This window comes from Tursiops truncatus, chromosome 13 (assembly GCF_011762595.2).
Source record: "Tursiops truncatus isolate mTurTru1 chromosome 13, mTurTru1.mat.Y, whole genome shotgun sequence".
Lineage (NCBI taxonomy): Eukaryota > Metazoa > Chordata > Mammalia > Artiodactyla > Delphinidae > Tursiops > Tursiops truncatus.
In genome coordinates, this window is record NC_047046.1 from 66,069,294 (window position 1) to 66,086,009 (window position 16,716).

The 16,716-nt window shown below is 46.7% G+C and overlaps 1 long non-coding RNA gene across 2 annotated transcripts; it reads left to right on the plus strand.

Moving 5' to 3' along the window:
• The first annotated feature begins 5,196 nt into the window (after positions 1-5,196).
• Positions 5,197-9,385, plus strand: LOC109550205 (uncharacterized). Of its 2 annotated transcripts, XR_002176594.3 has the most exons (4): positions 5,197-5,418; positions 5,840-5,925; positions 6,461-6,642; positions 9,101-9,385. It is a non-coding gene; the product is annotated as an uncharacterized lncRNA (long non-coding RNA). The 2 variants fall into 2 exon arrangements; XR_002176593.3 differs by having other exon boundaries at positions 6,461-9,385.
• Positions 9,386-16,716: the final 7,331 nt, after the last annotated feature.

A 16,716-nucleotide genomic window follows, 5' to 3' on the forward strand; every position in this document is an offset into this window, starting at 1 on the left:
CTGAGGGGAACTGAGAGATTCTGTTACCTCTTTTAGGGTAAACGAACTCTCGCGAGAAGGGCAAGTGGCTATAAAACATCGTTGAGGGGCTTCCCTGGTGGCGCAGTGGTTGAGGGTCCGCCTGCCGAGGCAGGGGACGCGGGTTCATGCCCCGGTCCGGGAGGATCCCACATGCCGCGGAGCGGCTGGGCCCGTGAGCCATGGCCGCTGAGCCTGTGCGTCCGGAGCCTGTGCTCAGCAGCGGGAGAGGCCGCAGCGGTGAGAGGCCGGCGTACCGCAAAAAAAAAAAAAAAAAAATCGTTGAAAGGAACCTTGGACCGGAGCTGACACTAACATGGAAATCACGGTGAGCGGCCCCAGGTGGCACAGCTGGCCCTTCCCCGAGCCCTGGTAGGAGCTCGCTGTCAGCCATGTGCTTTAAACATATCTGACAGAGAGTTGGTCAGAATTGAAATTGTCCAGAAACCTACACGACTTTACATCCTTAGTCATTCATGGTGAATGTTGCCTCCAATGTTACTGTGCCATGAGAGAACAAGAAGACATTCAAAAATATTCTTAATTTCATCTTTATCTTGTCCTTCAGAATCTTCTTTTTTGGATGCTTTACTTTGTACATAATATGATTTTTTGTACATAATATGATAATAGTACCTAGATAAAACAAGATCATCAGAACTTGTGTGGAAGTGTGAACAGCTTTTTGGCCCCCGGGGAAGCGTGGGTCGCACAGAAGCTCGAGGATGGCTGACCTCAGGCTTCACGAGCCTCAGAATCACGGGCGGCTTGTAAAGGCACAGGGCGCTGGGTCCACCCCAGGGGCTCTGGCTCAGGAGGTCTGGGATGGGATGTGAGAATTTGCAGGTTCCAAGCTGATGCTGCTGGTCTGGGGAGGCTCTGGACTGTAAAAATGACCACAGCCTGAGGGAACGCACTCTGAAGGTGAGTGAGGCCCATCTCTGCCATGTCACCTTCCTCGCAGTGAAGACAAGTGTCCCCGTGAACGCCAGTGACACCCCCAGCCTGCCACGCTGCCCTGACGTCGCCCTCAGCGGTGGATTCCTTTGCCTGAGGTTTCGCAAGCACCTCTAGAAAGGGAGGATCTGGAAACAGCACTCAGGACCGCCTGGCTGCCTGGGGCGGGGGGCGGGAAGCGGGAAGCGGGAAGCAGGGCCCTGTAGCCTGTCTACTGGCTTCGCCCTGAGGACACGGGAGTGGGTAGCTCAGGCTCTGATGGCTGAGAGATCTGATGGATTGCCTGCGTGGCCACACACTAGCTTTTGACCTCAAGTCTTCCAGAAGATAATATAGGTGCAACAGGACTTACGATTTCTCCTTCTCCTGCTGTCTTCTAAGAAGGGTGTGTCTTGCTGGGTGAAGGCTCTTGCTGCCGGGTCAGTGAAGCGGTGGGTCCGTGAGGGTGGAGGGGCTGAGCTGACCTGCGACAGGAGGGGGGCCGTGGCAGGAGCTGAGCGGCTAGGAGGGTGCTGGGAGAGGGAGGGTGGAGGAAGCTGTGGCCAGTGCAGGGGAAATTCGAGAAGGGAGCTGGGAGCGCTGGGTGGGGGGGGGCAGGCCGCACGCTGCTCCTCTGTCCCCTCCACCCCCTCAGCATTAAGGGCAGGGGCTGGAGGCTGAATCCAGCACCCACATCTGCTGGCAAGCCTGCTCCCTCTGCCCCGAGGCTCCCTCCCACACATAGTCACATCCAGCTTTTTTTTTTCACACCTATTTTTCTAGGGGATGCTTGAAATCCGGAAGCAGTAACACATCAAGGGATGCAGTTTCAATGGCAGGATTTCTAGCACAGGCTGGGCCATAAAGAGTCAGTGTCTTATATTGGACCCCAGTCACATCCACGTACATACAGGCTGTGTGCTTCTGAGGGAAGGTCCACTGTACTATCGCTTTTCCGCACCTGCCTACATTGGCTGCCAGTGAAAAGTATTAAGATTCCAGCCCCAAGCATGCAGCCTACAGGGAGAAGGGAACAGGCTGCCCTGGGCTCCTTCCCAGCCCCTGGTGCACCTGGGCTGGTGCTGCCCTGGTGGGGGAAATGGTAGCCCTGGGCTCCTTCCTTCTCTAGCCCTCTTCCTCGAGGGGCCCGAGGTTTAGGGTGAATTAAGGAGCCTCCTTTGCCTACAACTTGGTGCCCAGAAGGGACCGGTGTGGAGACAGCCAGGGGGACCTGGGTCCAGATCCTTGGGCCCTGCACTGAGCCTCAGTTCCCTGATCCGTGAAATGGGGTGATGAGGGTGCTCAGTGCAGATGGTCACGAGGATGAAGCGAATGTGTGTGAAGTGCCGGAAATTGGCTGCTCCCTTGTATCCTTATCATGTGCTGACCCAATGTGACTAAATTCCAGAAAACCCCTGTGGGCCATTCCACTGAGAGGTAATCACAGAGAACCCTATCCTGGTGTCCTGGGGGCATCTGAAGGTAAGAGGCATTAACTCATTCACTCATCCACGCACAAATAAATATCAGAGTGCCGATTGCATGTTGGACAATAAACTAATAAACATATAAGAAGAAATGGTGATAAAAGCTTCTCTGGAAGGGCTATTCATGCAGTAGGGCCTTGGGGCTCCCGTGGGTCTCCATGGAGACTGCACTGCTGGGTGGGGTGAGGACGGAGTACATAGTGGGCACTGTAGGTAGATGGAAGCCTATTTCCACCCCCAGGCAAAGAGCGGAAGAGCCACAGAGGGGTTGCCAGGCCTAAGGGCCCAAGTGAGACAGAGGGAGGCCGAGGCTGGAGGGGCTGGTCCAGTCTCTTCCTTGCTCTGGGTGGGGGTGAGAGGCTGCTGGTCTGCACACATCCCTCCTGGAGTCAGCCTGGAAACCTAGTCAGGGTTTTGGACTCAGACCTGGATGCAAACCCTGCTCCCCTGCTCTGCCTGGGGAAGTCAGTTTAGTGCTCTGAGCCTCAGTTTTTCCATCTGTAAAATGGTGATAATTATATCTCCTTATTCACTCCACTCAGGAGAACCAAATGAGACGGTAAGAGGAAGCGCTTTCAGGATGACAGCAGCATATACCCCATGTCTACCACATGGCAGATCAAAGTGTCAGCCCATAGCAGCGATCTCCTCCTCCGTTGGGCTTTTATATTTAAAGAACAACAAAGCAATAACAAAAGCCCTCAAAGGTAACAGCAGCATGGAGCAATCTGACCTTTCAGCCTCCTCATGGTGGGGCATGGAGCCTACAGATGGATGTGGGGAGAAGAAAAATCTGAATATCGGTGTAACTGTGCGCCAGAAAGGGGAACAGTCACCTCCCCCTCACTGGCCAGCAAACACCGGCATTAAAGTCACAGTTCTCATGAGGTCCCAATGGCTCCAGCGGTGATCCAGATGCAGAGGCTGCTCTGTCAGCCCGGTGGGCAGCTGCCCCCTTCTAGACGGGCCCAAGGGACGGTGCCGAGACTGCAATGGCCAGACTGCAGACAGCGGCGACCTGTCTGCATTCCCCACTCACTGCCTGGGGCACTAGGTGGTTGCTTGCTCACTCTTTCCGCCCCCGCTCCTCCTTTCTGCAGAGCCTTGACCCACCAAGCACAGCCCTGACTGGGGACAACTTAGAGCAAGGGTCTGGCTCTATTTTTTTTTTTTTTTTTGCGGTACGCGTGCCTCTCACCGTTGTGGCCTCTCCCGCCACAAATGCTCCCGGGAGCATTTGCACTTTAATTCACACTCATGTCTTAAGCAAAAGAGATGAAGCTCTAATGGTGGAATTTAGGCATCTATCTAGGATAGGTGGCTTTCTTTGACTGAACTATCCAGGGGAGGGTGTCGAGTGTGGGGGTGGTGGTGGAATAGAGCCAGGTAACAAAGAGGCAGGGGCAGAGGAAGCAGGATGTTGAAGACTGGAGTTTCTAATCCCAACTTCAGCTAACTAATAATTATGTGATTTTGAGCAAAATGTCTTTTCACATCCTGGTGCTTTTCTCATCCATCCAAGATCTGCCTTCTTGACCTCAAACAGGAAGGTAATAGCTGTGAAGTGTTTTGATACCCAAAGCATCACTCCAACACAAAGATCGGCCGATTCCAGTGCCTCCCTAGAAGGTACATTTCTTCCTTCCAAGGCAAAGGAAAAGAAGGTGTCTGCCGGTGTAGCCACTCTGTTCTCAGCCCAAATCAAGACCCTTGGTTTGAGGACAAGACTATTATAGATCCTTGGCATTTGTACAATTGCCATTTTAGCCATTCCCAGAAGGTCCTTGACGGGTGTATTTTCCATTTCGTAGGGGCACAGACCTGCGTTACTCACTTGCTACTGAGTGAATCTAGTGGATGGTCCAGCACCCTCATCCAAGATGGCTCACTGTTCTCTTGTTGTAACAGACATAGTAACTAATTAAGTGATTAAAAACGTCCTTTGTAAATAAGTGCTCTGAATTCATGACATTGGCCCTCTCGAAAGTCTCAGGAGAGACTGTGCATGAGGGACGTGGGTCTCTAGTAAAGTGTTTATTTGCAGTCAGGAGACTGGCCTGTGACAGCCATCTCCAGAATCCGTCCAACATGCCTTGAAGAACAGCCCCAGGAAGTGGCTTCCTTTTATGGTCGTCTTAGGTTCCGATTCCTAGAAACAGCTGATTCCAACAGCACCCGATGACTCCACATCACCTGAGGGGGCGTGAGGCCAGGAGTGGATGAAAACCACATTTTACTTGGACACCAAAGCGCGTTGCGGTCTGAATTGCAACCATACCCTGCAATGGTCCCAGCGCCTGCAGCAGAGTTTGCACCGGGTTTATTTCCGTTCCACCCAGGGAACATGTGTGCTCTTACAAATACGCACCACACCCGAGTCCGCGCCAAAGACAGTTGCAACAAATTGCACCACCTGGATTTTTTGGTGTGTAATAGCTAGCCTATGTTGGCAGTGCAAGTTGGCCAGTTGTGTGCTATATTAAACCCTTCCTACTCCTTTTCTCGTTTGTGCCCTTGGCTGCCCAGAGGAAGGAATTTAGCCAGCATTAGAAGAATGCACTGAAGTCCTGTTTCCTAAACTCTAGGGGAGATCTGAGTGGGAGGGGAAGACCTGGCTAGCAGGACAGAACCTGTTTTCTGTCTTTTTTCCCCAGGCCAGTAGCTGGGCCCAGCTGACACATGTTAGTGGGAGGGGCGTGGGCAAGGGAAGGGAGTGGAAGCACTTTTCCTGAGGATTCATCCTGGCCCAGGGTTTTCAGCTGCCACCCTCGCAAGCCTCATCCCTCTGCCTGGACAGGTCCAATGGGCCCAGGCAGAATGGGCTGCAGGTGAGACCAGTCATCCCCCTGCCCTCACCAGAAGCCCCAGCCCGGGCCAGAAACCCGATGGAACCTAGCTGCTCTCTTTATTTGACCCTCCAGTCAAGTATCTGGACTGCTGGGCCAAAGGTCATCTTTTTCTCTGACGTCTCTGCCTGGTGAGTCTCAGTTTTTTCTCTCCTCGTCACCTCCCCCTTTTGTGAAATGGCACATGGATCCCACTCTGGACTCCCTCAGGGTTTGCGCAGGCTGGCTGGGCTCCCTGTGTGCTGATACCTCCACGTGGCCAGCCCCCTGCCCGGCTTCATTTTGGGAGCTGAGGACTCTGCCGAGCCCCCCTCGCAACCCTGAACAGGGCCGTCCTCAGGCCCGTCCTGCCGTGTCCTAGGCAGGATGGGGGTCCCCTCCAGGCCCTTGTAAGGCCTCCAGGATGTGAAAACACAGGGTGTCTCTGGGGATGGTGGGAGGGCAGTGGTGTAGGATGGAGTCCACCCTAAGAGAGGCCCCACGCTGCTCGTACCTGCCAAGGGGGGCCCTGCAGGCGACAGGACGCCGTGTGTGACCCACCTCTCCCTGCAGGGCCCGCACATGCTTGGTGACATGGAATAATGGATGCACAGATGTCCAGGAGAGTCTGCTTGCTATGAACGCCGTGGAATAGAGAGGTACTTTTTATGAATAAAATATTTCCCACCCAGGGACTCTGTTTTACGATAATTAAAGCTGGCTCTGAATCCAGCCAGCCAGCTTTAGATGCTGCAAACTGAGGGAAGGAAGGCTTCGGGTCGGCACCTTGGGAGGTTGTTCCAACCAAATGGGCAGCCTGGGCTCAGCTTCCCCGAGCGTTGCCCTCGCCTCAGAGCCTCCTGGTTTCCAGTTCTGGAAGCCTTGCTGAGTCCCATTTCCCCCTCCTCTGCAAAACGGGGTCACTGCCCTGCCTCTGGGACTGGCAGAAGGGTCAAAGATAAAAATATAAGGAACTTGTTCATATATTATTGGAAAGAAAGTGAGGCATTTAAGTGAGGCATCAGAAGCCCCCGGATGTGCGGACTCTGAGAGCAAGAGGCCTCTCTCCCTGGTTCCGGCCTCAGCATCCCCGGCTGTGCTGTCAAGGTTTCCCCCATTTGTGTCATCTTTCCTGGTCAAAATATGATGTTTGTTACTCAAGCAGAACTTCTTGTTCCTCTTTTACCTGTGCAGCCTATGAAGCCCTCAAGAACCTAGCCGGGGGGAAGTCCAGGCACTTTCAAATGAGGAAGGGGTTCCCAGAAGCCCAAGGAAGGTGGCCAACAGCTGTAAATCTCTCTCATGACACGGCTTTGCAGACAGTGAGCGCGTTGAAGGGGTCTCAAAGACCTGGATGCCACCTGCCTCAAATGAAAGTATGTGAGATGTGATAAATAGCTTCCAGGCTCATCGATTTTACTCTTGGAAGTGTATGGGGGAAGTTTAGTAATTTAAGGTATTTTTTTTTTTTTTTGCGGTACACGGGGCTCTCACTGCTGTGGCCTCTCCCGTTGCGGAGCACAGGCTCCGGACGTGCAGGCTCAGTGGCCATGGCTCACGGGCCCAGCCGCTCCACGGCATGTGGGATCTTCCCGAACCGGGGCACAAACCCGTGTCCCCTGCATCGGCAGGTGGACTCTCAACCACTGCGCCATCAGGGAAGCCCTAATTTAAGGTACTTTAATATCCTATATGGATGTTTGGAAAATGCAGATTTTTCATGAATCAAGAGTAAACACAAAGGGACTTCCCTGGGGGTCCAGTGGGTAAGACGCCGCGCTCCCAGTGCCGGGGGGCCTGGGTCTGATCCCTGGTCAGGGAGCTAGATCCCACATGCCGCAACTAAGACCCGGCACAGCCAAATAAACAAATTTTTTTAAAAAAAAAAAAGATTAACCACAAGGCTTCAAAGAAATTTCGGGATTGCGGCTTAACAAGGCCAGCTTGGGAGAGTGTAATGCCCTCATCCTCACCTCCTCCACACAGCCTCGCCTGGCCCATCCTCACCAGCTGAATCAGGACCTCAAGGGTGAGGTCCAGCACCTGCGTCTAAAAAGGCTCCCAGGCAACTCTCATGTTCAGGTAGAATTAGCAGTGCCAGCTCAAGGGTGTTCGCTCTTAGGTGGAAAGGTCTGGAAGGCACTGCCTCATCGATGGTTTCTGGTCTCTTCGTAGATGAGCTAGTGATTTCTTCAAGGTCTAAGTGATACAGTGACAAATCTATTGGAGAGCTTTGCTGGATCAAACCAGTGTTAATATCATGCCCTAGAGCATGAAGATGTCTCAGCGTGAGCTCCAGATGACCTCGGCACTGCACAGCGTGCCCAAGAGGCTGGGTGCAGATCTGCCAGAGGAACAAGGTCTCACACTTAGGTGGCTTTTTCCATCTTTTGATGATGGGGAGCAAATGCATCTAAGGATGTCTCTCAAAGCCCTGTAAAGGTAAGACAGCATCCTCCAACCCCTCCTGAGGCCTGCACGTGAGGCTTCCTTCATGGAACCGGGGTCAGATGGGAAAACCACAGAAAAATGACACTTCCCAGAGGGCTGCAGATGTCCTAAGTCTTCAGAGAAATTCTTGGCACCCGGAACATGGATTCTTAGGCAGCTTACTTCTGCATTGCTTGTTCCACAAACAACATAGTATCTTTCACCAGATAGATTCTGAGGCAACTTGGTGGAGCTGCCAGGTTTATGGACAGTGTGTCCTTGGTGGCAAGTGCAGTAGAGGGAGGGCCTGGATAGCTATAAAGCCTGTCCTTGGAGAAGAGTGTTCTGGGGCCTGGCAGCAGAGAGACCTCTAGAGGACCTGGAAAGTGTGAGAGACAGATTTTTTTTTTTTTTTTTTCCCCGTGGTATGCGGGCCTCTCACTGTTGTGGCCTCTCCTGCCGCAGAGCACAGGCTCTGGACGCGCAGGCTCAGCGGCCATGGCTCACGGGCCCAGCCGCTCCGCGGCATGTGGGATCCTCCCAGACTGGGGCACGAACCCGCGTCCCCTGCATCGGCAGGCGGACTCTCAACCACTGCGCCACCAGGGAAGCCCCGAGAGACAGCTTTTTAAGAAGGAGGCCTGAGGCTCAGGAATACTGACTGTGGCGTCTCAGTTAGAATGTAAGCTACCGGTGGGCAAGGAATCAGTACAGAGCAGGGGTGAAGAACGTAGGTGTCAGAATCCCACCAACTGGGCTGAATGCCAGTTCTGCCCCTCACTGTGTGACCTCGGCAAGTTCATTCATCCGAGGTGGTCTTCTTACCTGTGAGACGGGGTGCTACTTCTCCCACAGAGGTTTAAGTATTAAATGCGACTGTAGGTAAAACATTTAGTAGCATGCTTAACTCGAGTACTCATAGACGGTTATTTCAGCCATTTAAAAGTGTTTTTCTGTCACTTGCCCATAGAATGTCTAGTATGTCCAACTTGCTCAAGTCGACTGGCTAAGTGAGGGCTTGGTCTAATGTTTATCTAATAAACTCAAATGTTCTTCTAAAGCGGTGGTTCTCACTTTGTTGTACACCTGAAACTAACACATTGTAAATCAACTATACTACAGTAAAATTAAAATATTTTTACAAAAGCAGTGGTTCTCCAAAAAACTAATACTAAAGTTTCTTTGGGTTATTTGTATGGAAATAAGTTAATATAAATGTTTCAGACATTACATGAAATTCCTAAAAATCTTATATGTTCTGGTATAATGTTATAAGTCATAATTCTAGTTATTACTTTAAAATGTATATCTCAGAAATAACTAAATTTCCTTGTCAACTGCATTATTATGAACATTCATCAAATCTTTAACCGTGGTCATTTTTAAGTCTTTTGTCCTTTACAGACAGTTCTGGGTGTACTCTGATGCTTTTGCAAAAATGTTCCTGTAAAAGGGTTTCATCTTCAAGGAATTCATGGAAAAGACTCTGACAAGTACAGGTTTCTGGTAACTGACTATACTGCTGAACTGAATGAATAAGCATTTTCAGAACTCTAATGGAAAACTGATGAATTCATAAAAGTGCTAACAAAAGATCAAGATGACAAAAAAATTAATTACATGGGACTGAGTGAACTGATGAGGATGATTATAATTTTTGTGACTTTGTTTGAATAAAAAAAATGTTATTAAAAAAAAAGCAGTGGTTCTCAATCACAGGCAATTTTGCCCCCCAGGGTACAATTGGCAATGTGTCAAGGCATTTTGGATTGTCACAAATATGTGTGTGTGTGTGTATGTGTACAACTGTGTCTGGTAGGCGGAGCACAGAGACAATGCACAGGACAGTGCCCCCCCCCCCCCCGCCCCGGTTATTCAGCCCCAAATGTCAACAGTGCTGAGGCTGAAAGTCCCTGATGTAAAGGGAGAAGCTGAGGTGAGCCCACTCAGACGAGGGGAGGTGGAGACGCAAATGGGATCCCCAGGTCTGGGATCTGGCAGCAAATGAAATTTCCTGCACACATCCCTGGAAGAGCAACCCTCTTCTCAATTAGGATACCTTTAGCAGTTATCACTCACAGGGTTAAGTTACAGAAACTGGATTCAGAGTTAAGACTCATAAGGTCAGTGGACTGATTTAAATAGTTTTTTTGGTAAGATGCGAAAAAGCAATAGAAATTAGAGGGTCAGAACGGGAAAGCAGCTGGGGGCTGAAATGTGGTCCAGGAAAAAGAAAGGGCATCACATAGTAATAAAATAGATGAGGCCTGTCTCCCATTTTTTATTTTCTTTCTAGGATAAAGCAAATTACATACTAAGAGACTACAAGTAGAGGAAAGTTTCCATGATTCTGGAAAGACTAATTCCTCAGAAAGTCAACGGTAGTCTGGCTGGGCCAATATCTGCTCATGCTTGGTCTCAAAGAAGAAATTAAAAACCTAAGTAAAACTCCTGGTTCAACCAGTTTCAGCCAACTCTGACGTTCCATTTGCTGGTCAGAGCACTTTGGTGCCCAATTTGAGTCCACAAATCAATTTTTTTTTTTTTTTTTGGTGGTACGCGGGCCTCTCACTGTTGTGGCCTCTCCCGTTGCAGAGCACAGGCTCCGGACGTGCAGGCTCAGCAGCCATGGCTCACGGGCCCAGCCGCTCCGCGGCACGTGGGATCCTCCCAGACTGGGGCACGAACCCGTGTACCCTGCATTGGCAGGCAGACTCTCAACTACTGCGCCACCAGGGGAGCCCCACAAATCAATTTTGAAAGAAGACATGGTGCCTTAATCTAGCCCAATTCCTTCATGGTCATGACAGTTCGAGAATAAAAATGAACTGTATTATATTAGGAAATGCTGCTGAAATCTTTTGATTGGCATGCCCAGGAATTAGAGGACCACTGCGTTAAATGAAAAATGCTCACACCACAGTTGTCAGCAACTCATGAAACATTTTGCACGAAATCCTCCTGAAAATGCTTTAGATTTGGGGATTTTTATCTTTACCTTAAGCCAGCTACTTGGACTCTTAAGCCTCAGCTTTTTTTTTTTTTTCTCTGCAAAATGGAGGTAATAGTCCCTACACCTGTAGGGCTGTGGTAAAGATTAAATAAGCTTACTTACCTGAGTTCACTTTGTACAAACTGGGTCACCCGACTAAAGGTAGAGCTCTAAAATCCGAAGGCTTTTTACTTTTACTTCACATTGCTCTCAGCAGCACCTCAACATTTTCTTTCAGGGTCATGCTGGGTTTTACAAAAAGTCAGAACAAGAGGGAGGCTGCCAAGGAGGGCAAATTATTTCACAGTATCTCTAGGTCTTAGTTTCTTACTTGAATTTCATGTAGGTAATCATTTTCATTTACAGATAAGGAAAATGATATTCAAAGAACATAATCTGCAAAGCATGGCATTAGATGCCCTTTACTGAAACCAGAAAATAAGGGAACTTGAACTGAAATAGAGTCCAAAGCTAGAAAATAAGCTTTTGTCGGCCTAGCCCAGGAGCAGTTTCCAAATGACCAGGAAAGCATGGGAAACGACTGAAAATCAGATGTGCTCTAAAAGGTGGCCCCCAATTCCCTTCAGTGCTTTAAGTGGGTTTAAAGACCTCAGAGAGAGACTTGGAGTCCAGCTGAGTCCATGATTTACCTGGAAGGGTTTACCTACAGGTGCCCAAATGGTGGTACGGTGGAAGGGATCACAGAGAATGCTGCTATTCCTGGGGAAAGTTAAAAAAGCTAGGGGCGGGAGTTGAAGGGAGGTTACTGAAAAGGTTGAGGAAATGGAATAGAACATGTAGAAAGACTTGTCTACTAGTAAAGAAGGTAAAAGTAAAGGAACCATTTCTGTAATCCTTGACCACAAATAGAATCTTTGATATGAGGGTATATTTTCCAAAAAGTACTAGGCATCACTTGCTTGGGAAGAGAAAAAAATCATAAAGCATGATCCTGAGGCAAGAGTCCTCACCACAAGCACATGAGAATAAGATCTCAGTGGTTTTCAAGTTGCTCAAGAAAAGCCACTGGGAACAGGCCAGGAAAATTAGACATGTTTAGAGTTTGTTCTTTTAATTTCCAATGAGATGGTGGCTCTCAGAATATGAATTCTGAGAACCTTCATCCATGCAATGAAAAGACAAACTTAGGAAGATATATCCAGCCTCTAGATAACTGGAACTACCAGAATTAAAAAGAAACATCCTCAACAATATCATTGGGTGACAATAAATGTGCAGTTTCCAAGAAGTTCAAATTCAGCAAATGTACAGAAAACAAAGGAAGGTTGCTACTTAATCCAACAGTCCATTCTTGGTTCTTATCGATAGAGGGGGAAAAAACCTCCTTAACGGAGGTAGCACAGACTGTTTTAAGAAAGTAGCTTTAAGAGAAACCCACGCAATTACTTTTACACATGTACAATTCTTAAAATGTCCAACAAGTTCTTGTAGCCTCCACCAATGTGGAAGAAATGCACTAGCCCATCTCTCCAGTTTTCCTCTGTGGTCTTACTTTCAGAAAATCTTACTTTACGAAAAATTCCAATAACAATTTCTTAATAGTAGTAGGTTTGGCTATTTCTTATTAACACATCGATGTTTTAAAAATTGTCACCTAGGGCTTCCCTGGTGGCGTAGTGGTTGGGAGTCCGCCTGCCGATGCAGGGGACGCGGGTTCGTGCCCCGGTCCGAGAATATCCCACATGCCACCGAGCGGCTGGGCCCGTGAGCCATGGCCGCTGAGCCTGTGCGTCTGGAGCCTGTGCTCCGCAACGGGAGAGGCCACAGCAGTGAGAGGCCCGCGTACCGCAAAAAAAAAAAAAAAAATTGTCATCTAATAGTGAACGTCAGAGACTTTCAATCTAGGTAACTTACAAATATTTAGCATTAGCGAAATCCATAAGCTATCAAGTATTCCCGCATTCCTTGTGGAAATCTTATCTTTCTAGTTTTAGATTTATCTTTAAAGTACAATGCCTAATTTCCATAGTTTAGCATTTCACACCTATGACTCAAGTAGACTTGAAACCACTACCCCATTCAAGTCTCTTGTTAAAATGCCTTGGTAATTTCCTTGAATTTGCAGCACCAGATCGTGTAAAAAATTCCACTGTAATGTCACGGAATAGATATGAACCTCGGTGCTTTAAAATAGAGAAATACGTATAATTAATTTCATTTTAAATAATCATTACATTCTTATAGTTCCAGGATCACATTTTAAAAAACCCCTCCAATTTTCATTTTGAATAGAGGCTAACTATTGTTGACTTATCCAAGAACATTCCACTTTAACAGAACTCCATCTGACTGTCTCTGGCATAGGTCATCTCTATATTTTGAGGTTTTATACAGGCTTTAAGTTGGTGGGACTGATTTTTCCCATCTTGGTGTTCAAAATTAATATATGCAGTAAATTATGCATGACACTGCTAGAGGCTTTAGGTGAACATTGAGATGTTGCTGGTAGGCATTAAACAGATTTATATAATCTTGGCCTTCATTGACTGTTCTTTTTTTAAAAATTTATTTTATTGAAGTATACTTGATTTATTATGTTAATTTACTTTCTTCTTAAATGAGCAAGCTTCTTATTACTAAGCTAATTCTTTTCAGTTTTTTATTGTTGTGCATTCAGCTGAATGTTGTAGCTCCTTCCTAAGACTTTCACACTTAAAAGGGTATTTTTCCATACGCTCTTACAAAGATTGAAGATTTATCATTTTAAACACAAAGGCAGCAGGAACTCATTTAGGTGTCAGGTGACAAACATCGCCATTTCCCACAAGCCCTCTAAAAAACACCCCGAGGGCCTAGAAATGTGGTTTCTCTTCAGCTATTTTCCTCTTTTGCCTTCCAATCCCCATCTCTGATCACTGAACTCTATTTTCTGTTTAAGATATCTAACCACTTCTCCCTGTGGAAGCTCTCTTGCCCTGCTGTACAAATGATACTTATAAAACCAGATAAACATGAATATGGATACAGCATAGAAAATCCCCAAATGGCAAGAAAATTTAACATTCATAACTTTCAATTATTTCACATGGTCAGCTGAAGACACTTACTAGGAATAATTACTCAGACACTCAAGTCAGAAGGTATGGCAGCTTAAAGAGAACAGCTCTTCTTAATCTTTATTAAATGGAATCTCCTTATTACGTTTCTCAATGTCCTTCCCTATTCCATCAATGCTCCACTGCCTACAGTTACTTAACCACTAATAGAAAATGGCTAAGGTATGGAAGAGCCATAAAGCAGATTATTACTGCAACCACTGAATCATACTGTGGAAGTATACTGACCTGGAAAAGATGCTCACAATGTATCAGGCATACCTTGTTTTATTGCGCTTTGCTCTATCGCACACTTTTACAAATTCAGGGTTGGTGGCAACCCTGCATGGAACAAGTCTATCAGTGCAATTTTTCCAATAGAATTTGCTTACTTTGTGTGTCACATTTTGGTAGTTCTCGCAGTACTTGTAACTTTTTCATTATTTTGTTATAGTGATCTGTGATCCTTGATGTTACTGTTGTAATTGTTTTGGGGTGCCATGAGCCGCGCCCATATACGATGGCAAACTTAAATTCATAAATGTTGTGTGTTCTGACCGCTCCACCAATGGGCTGTTCTTCCATCTCTCCCACTCCTTGGGCCTCCCTATTCCCTGAGACACAACAATTTTGAAATTGGACCAATTAATAACCTCTAAGTGTTCAAGTGAAAGGAAGTCACATGTCTCTCACTTGAAATCAAAAGCTAGAAATGCCATTTAGTGAGGAAGGCATGTCAAAAGCAGAAACAGGCCGAAAGCTGGTCCTCTTGTCCAGTTAGCCAAGTTGTGAATTCGAGGGAAGAGTTCTTGAAGGAAATCCAACCAGCCACAACATTCCCTTAAGCCAAAGCCTAATCCAGAGCAAGGCCCTAACTCTCTTCAATTCTATGAAGGCTGAGAGAGGTGAGGAAGCAGCAGAAGAAAAGTTTGAAGCTAGCAGAGGTTGGTCCATGAGGTTTAAGGGAAGAAGCTGTCTCCATAACATCAAAGTGCAAGGTGAGGCAGCAAGTGCTGATGTAGAAGCTGCAGCAGATTATCCAGAAGATCTAGCTAAGGTAACGAATGTGGGTGGCTATATTAAACACAGATTTTCACTGTAGATGAAACAGCCCTATATTGGAAGATGTCATCTAGGACTTTCATAGCTAAAGAGAAGTCAATGCCTGGCCTCAAAGTTTCAAAGGACAAGCTGACTCTCTTGCTAGGGGCTAATGGCAGCCAGTGACCTTAAGTTGAAAGCAATGCTCATTTACCATTCCAAAAATCCTAGGGCCCTTAAGAATTATGCTAAATCTATTCTGCCTGTGCTCTTTAAACAGAACAGAGCTTGGATGGTAGCACATCTATTTACAGCATGGTTTACTGAATATTTTAAGCCCACCATTGAGATCTACAGCTCAGGAAAAAAAAAAAAAAAAAAAGATTCCTTTCAAAATATTACTGCTCATTGACAATGCACTTGGTCACCCAGGAGCTCTGATGGAGATGTATAATGAGTTTAACACAACATTCTTTCTGCAGCCCATGGATCAAGTAGTTTCAACTTTCAAGTCTTATGTTTTAATAAACATTTTGTTAAGGCTATAGCTGCCATGGATAGTGGTTCCTCTGATGGATCTGGGCAAAGTCGATTGAAAACCTGGAAAGGGTTCTAGATGCCATTAAAAACATTCATGATTCATGGGAAGAGGTCAAAATACCAACATTAACAAGAGTCTGGAAGAAGTTGATTCCAACCCTCACGGATGACTCTGAGGGGTTCAAGACTTTAGCGGAGGAAGCACCTGCAGACGTGGTGGAAAGAGCAAGAGAGGTAGAATTAGAAGTGGAGCCTGAAGATGTGACTGAATGGCTGCCATCTCATGATAAAACTGTAATGTTGCAGTTGCTTCTTACGGATGAGCAAATAAAAAGGTCTCTTGAGATGGAATCTACTCCTGGTGAAGATGTTGTGAAGACTGCTGAAATGACAACAAAGGATTTAGAATATGACATAAACTTAGTTGATAAAGCAGCATGGGGTTTGAGAGGACTGACTCCAAATCTGAATGAAGTCCTACTGTGGGTAAAATGCTATCATACAGCATTGCACGCTACAGAGAAATCTTGCCTGAAAGGAAGAGTCAATTGATGTGGCAAACTCTGTTATTTTAAGAAATTGCCACAGCTGCCCCAATCTTCAGTAACCACCACCTTGATCAGTCAGCAGCCATCAACATAGAGGCAAGACCCTCCAGCACCAGCAAAAAGATTAGGACCCACTGAAGGCTCAGATGATGATTAGCATTTTTTAGCAATGAAGTATTTTAAAATTAAGGTATGTACATTGTTTCTTTGACACAATGCTATTGCACACTTAACAGACAACAGTACAGTGTAAACATAACTTATATGTGGTGGTCTTGAACTGAACTCACATTTCCGAGGTATGCCTGTATTATAAATATTCCTAACCTGCATTATTTATAAAAAGTTTTGGAATGAGAAAAGCAGAAATTTAAGGGAGGGGAGGTTGGTAGCAGAGTGAGAACCAGTGTCTTGTTTTTATGCTAACACATCCACTGGTAAGAATAATCTGAAGTATAATAACATTCCTGTACCTTTTTTTTTTTTTACATCGGAGGATAGTTGCTTTATAACGTGTTAGTTTCTGCTGTACAGCAAAGTGAATCAGCTACACGTATACATACGTTCCCTCTTCCTTGGATTTCCTTTCCATTTAGGTCGCTACAGAGCAGTGAGTAGAGTTCCCTGTGCTATACAGTCGGTTCTCATTAGTTATCTGTTTTATACACAGTAGTGTATATATGTCAATCCCAATCTATCCCACCCCCCCTTCACCCCTTGGTATCCATACGTTTGTTCTCTATGTCTGTCTCTATTTCTCCTTTGCAAGTAAGTTCATCTATACCATTGTTCTAGATTCCACATATAGGCATTAATATGATATTTTTCTTTTTCTGACTTTAC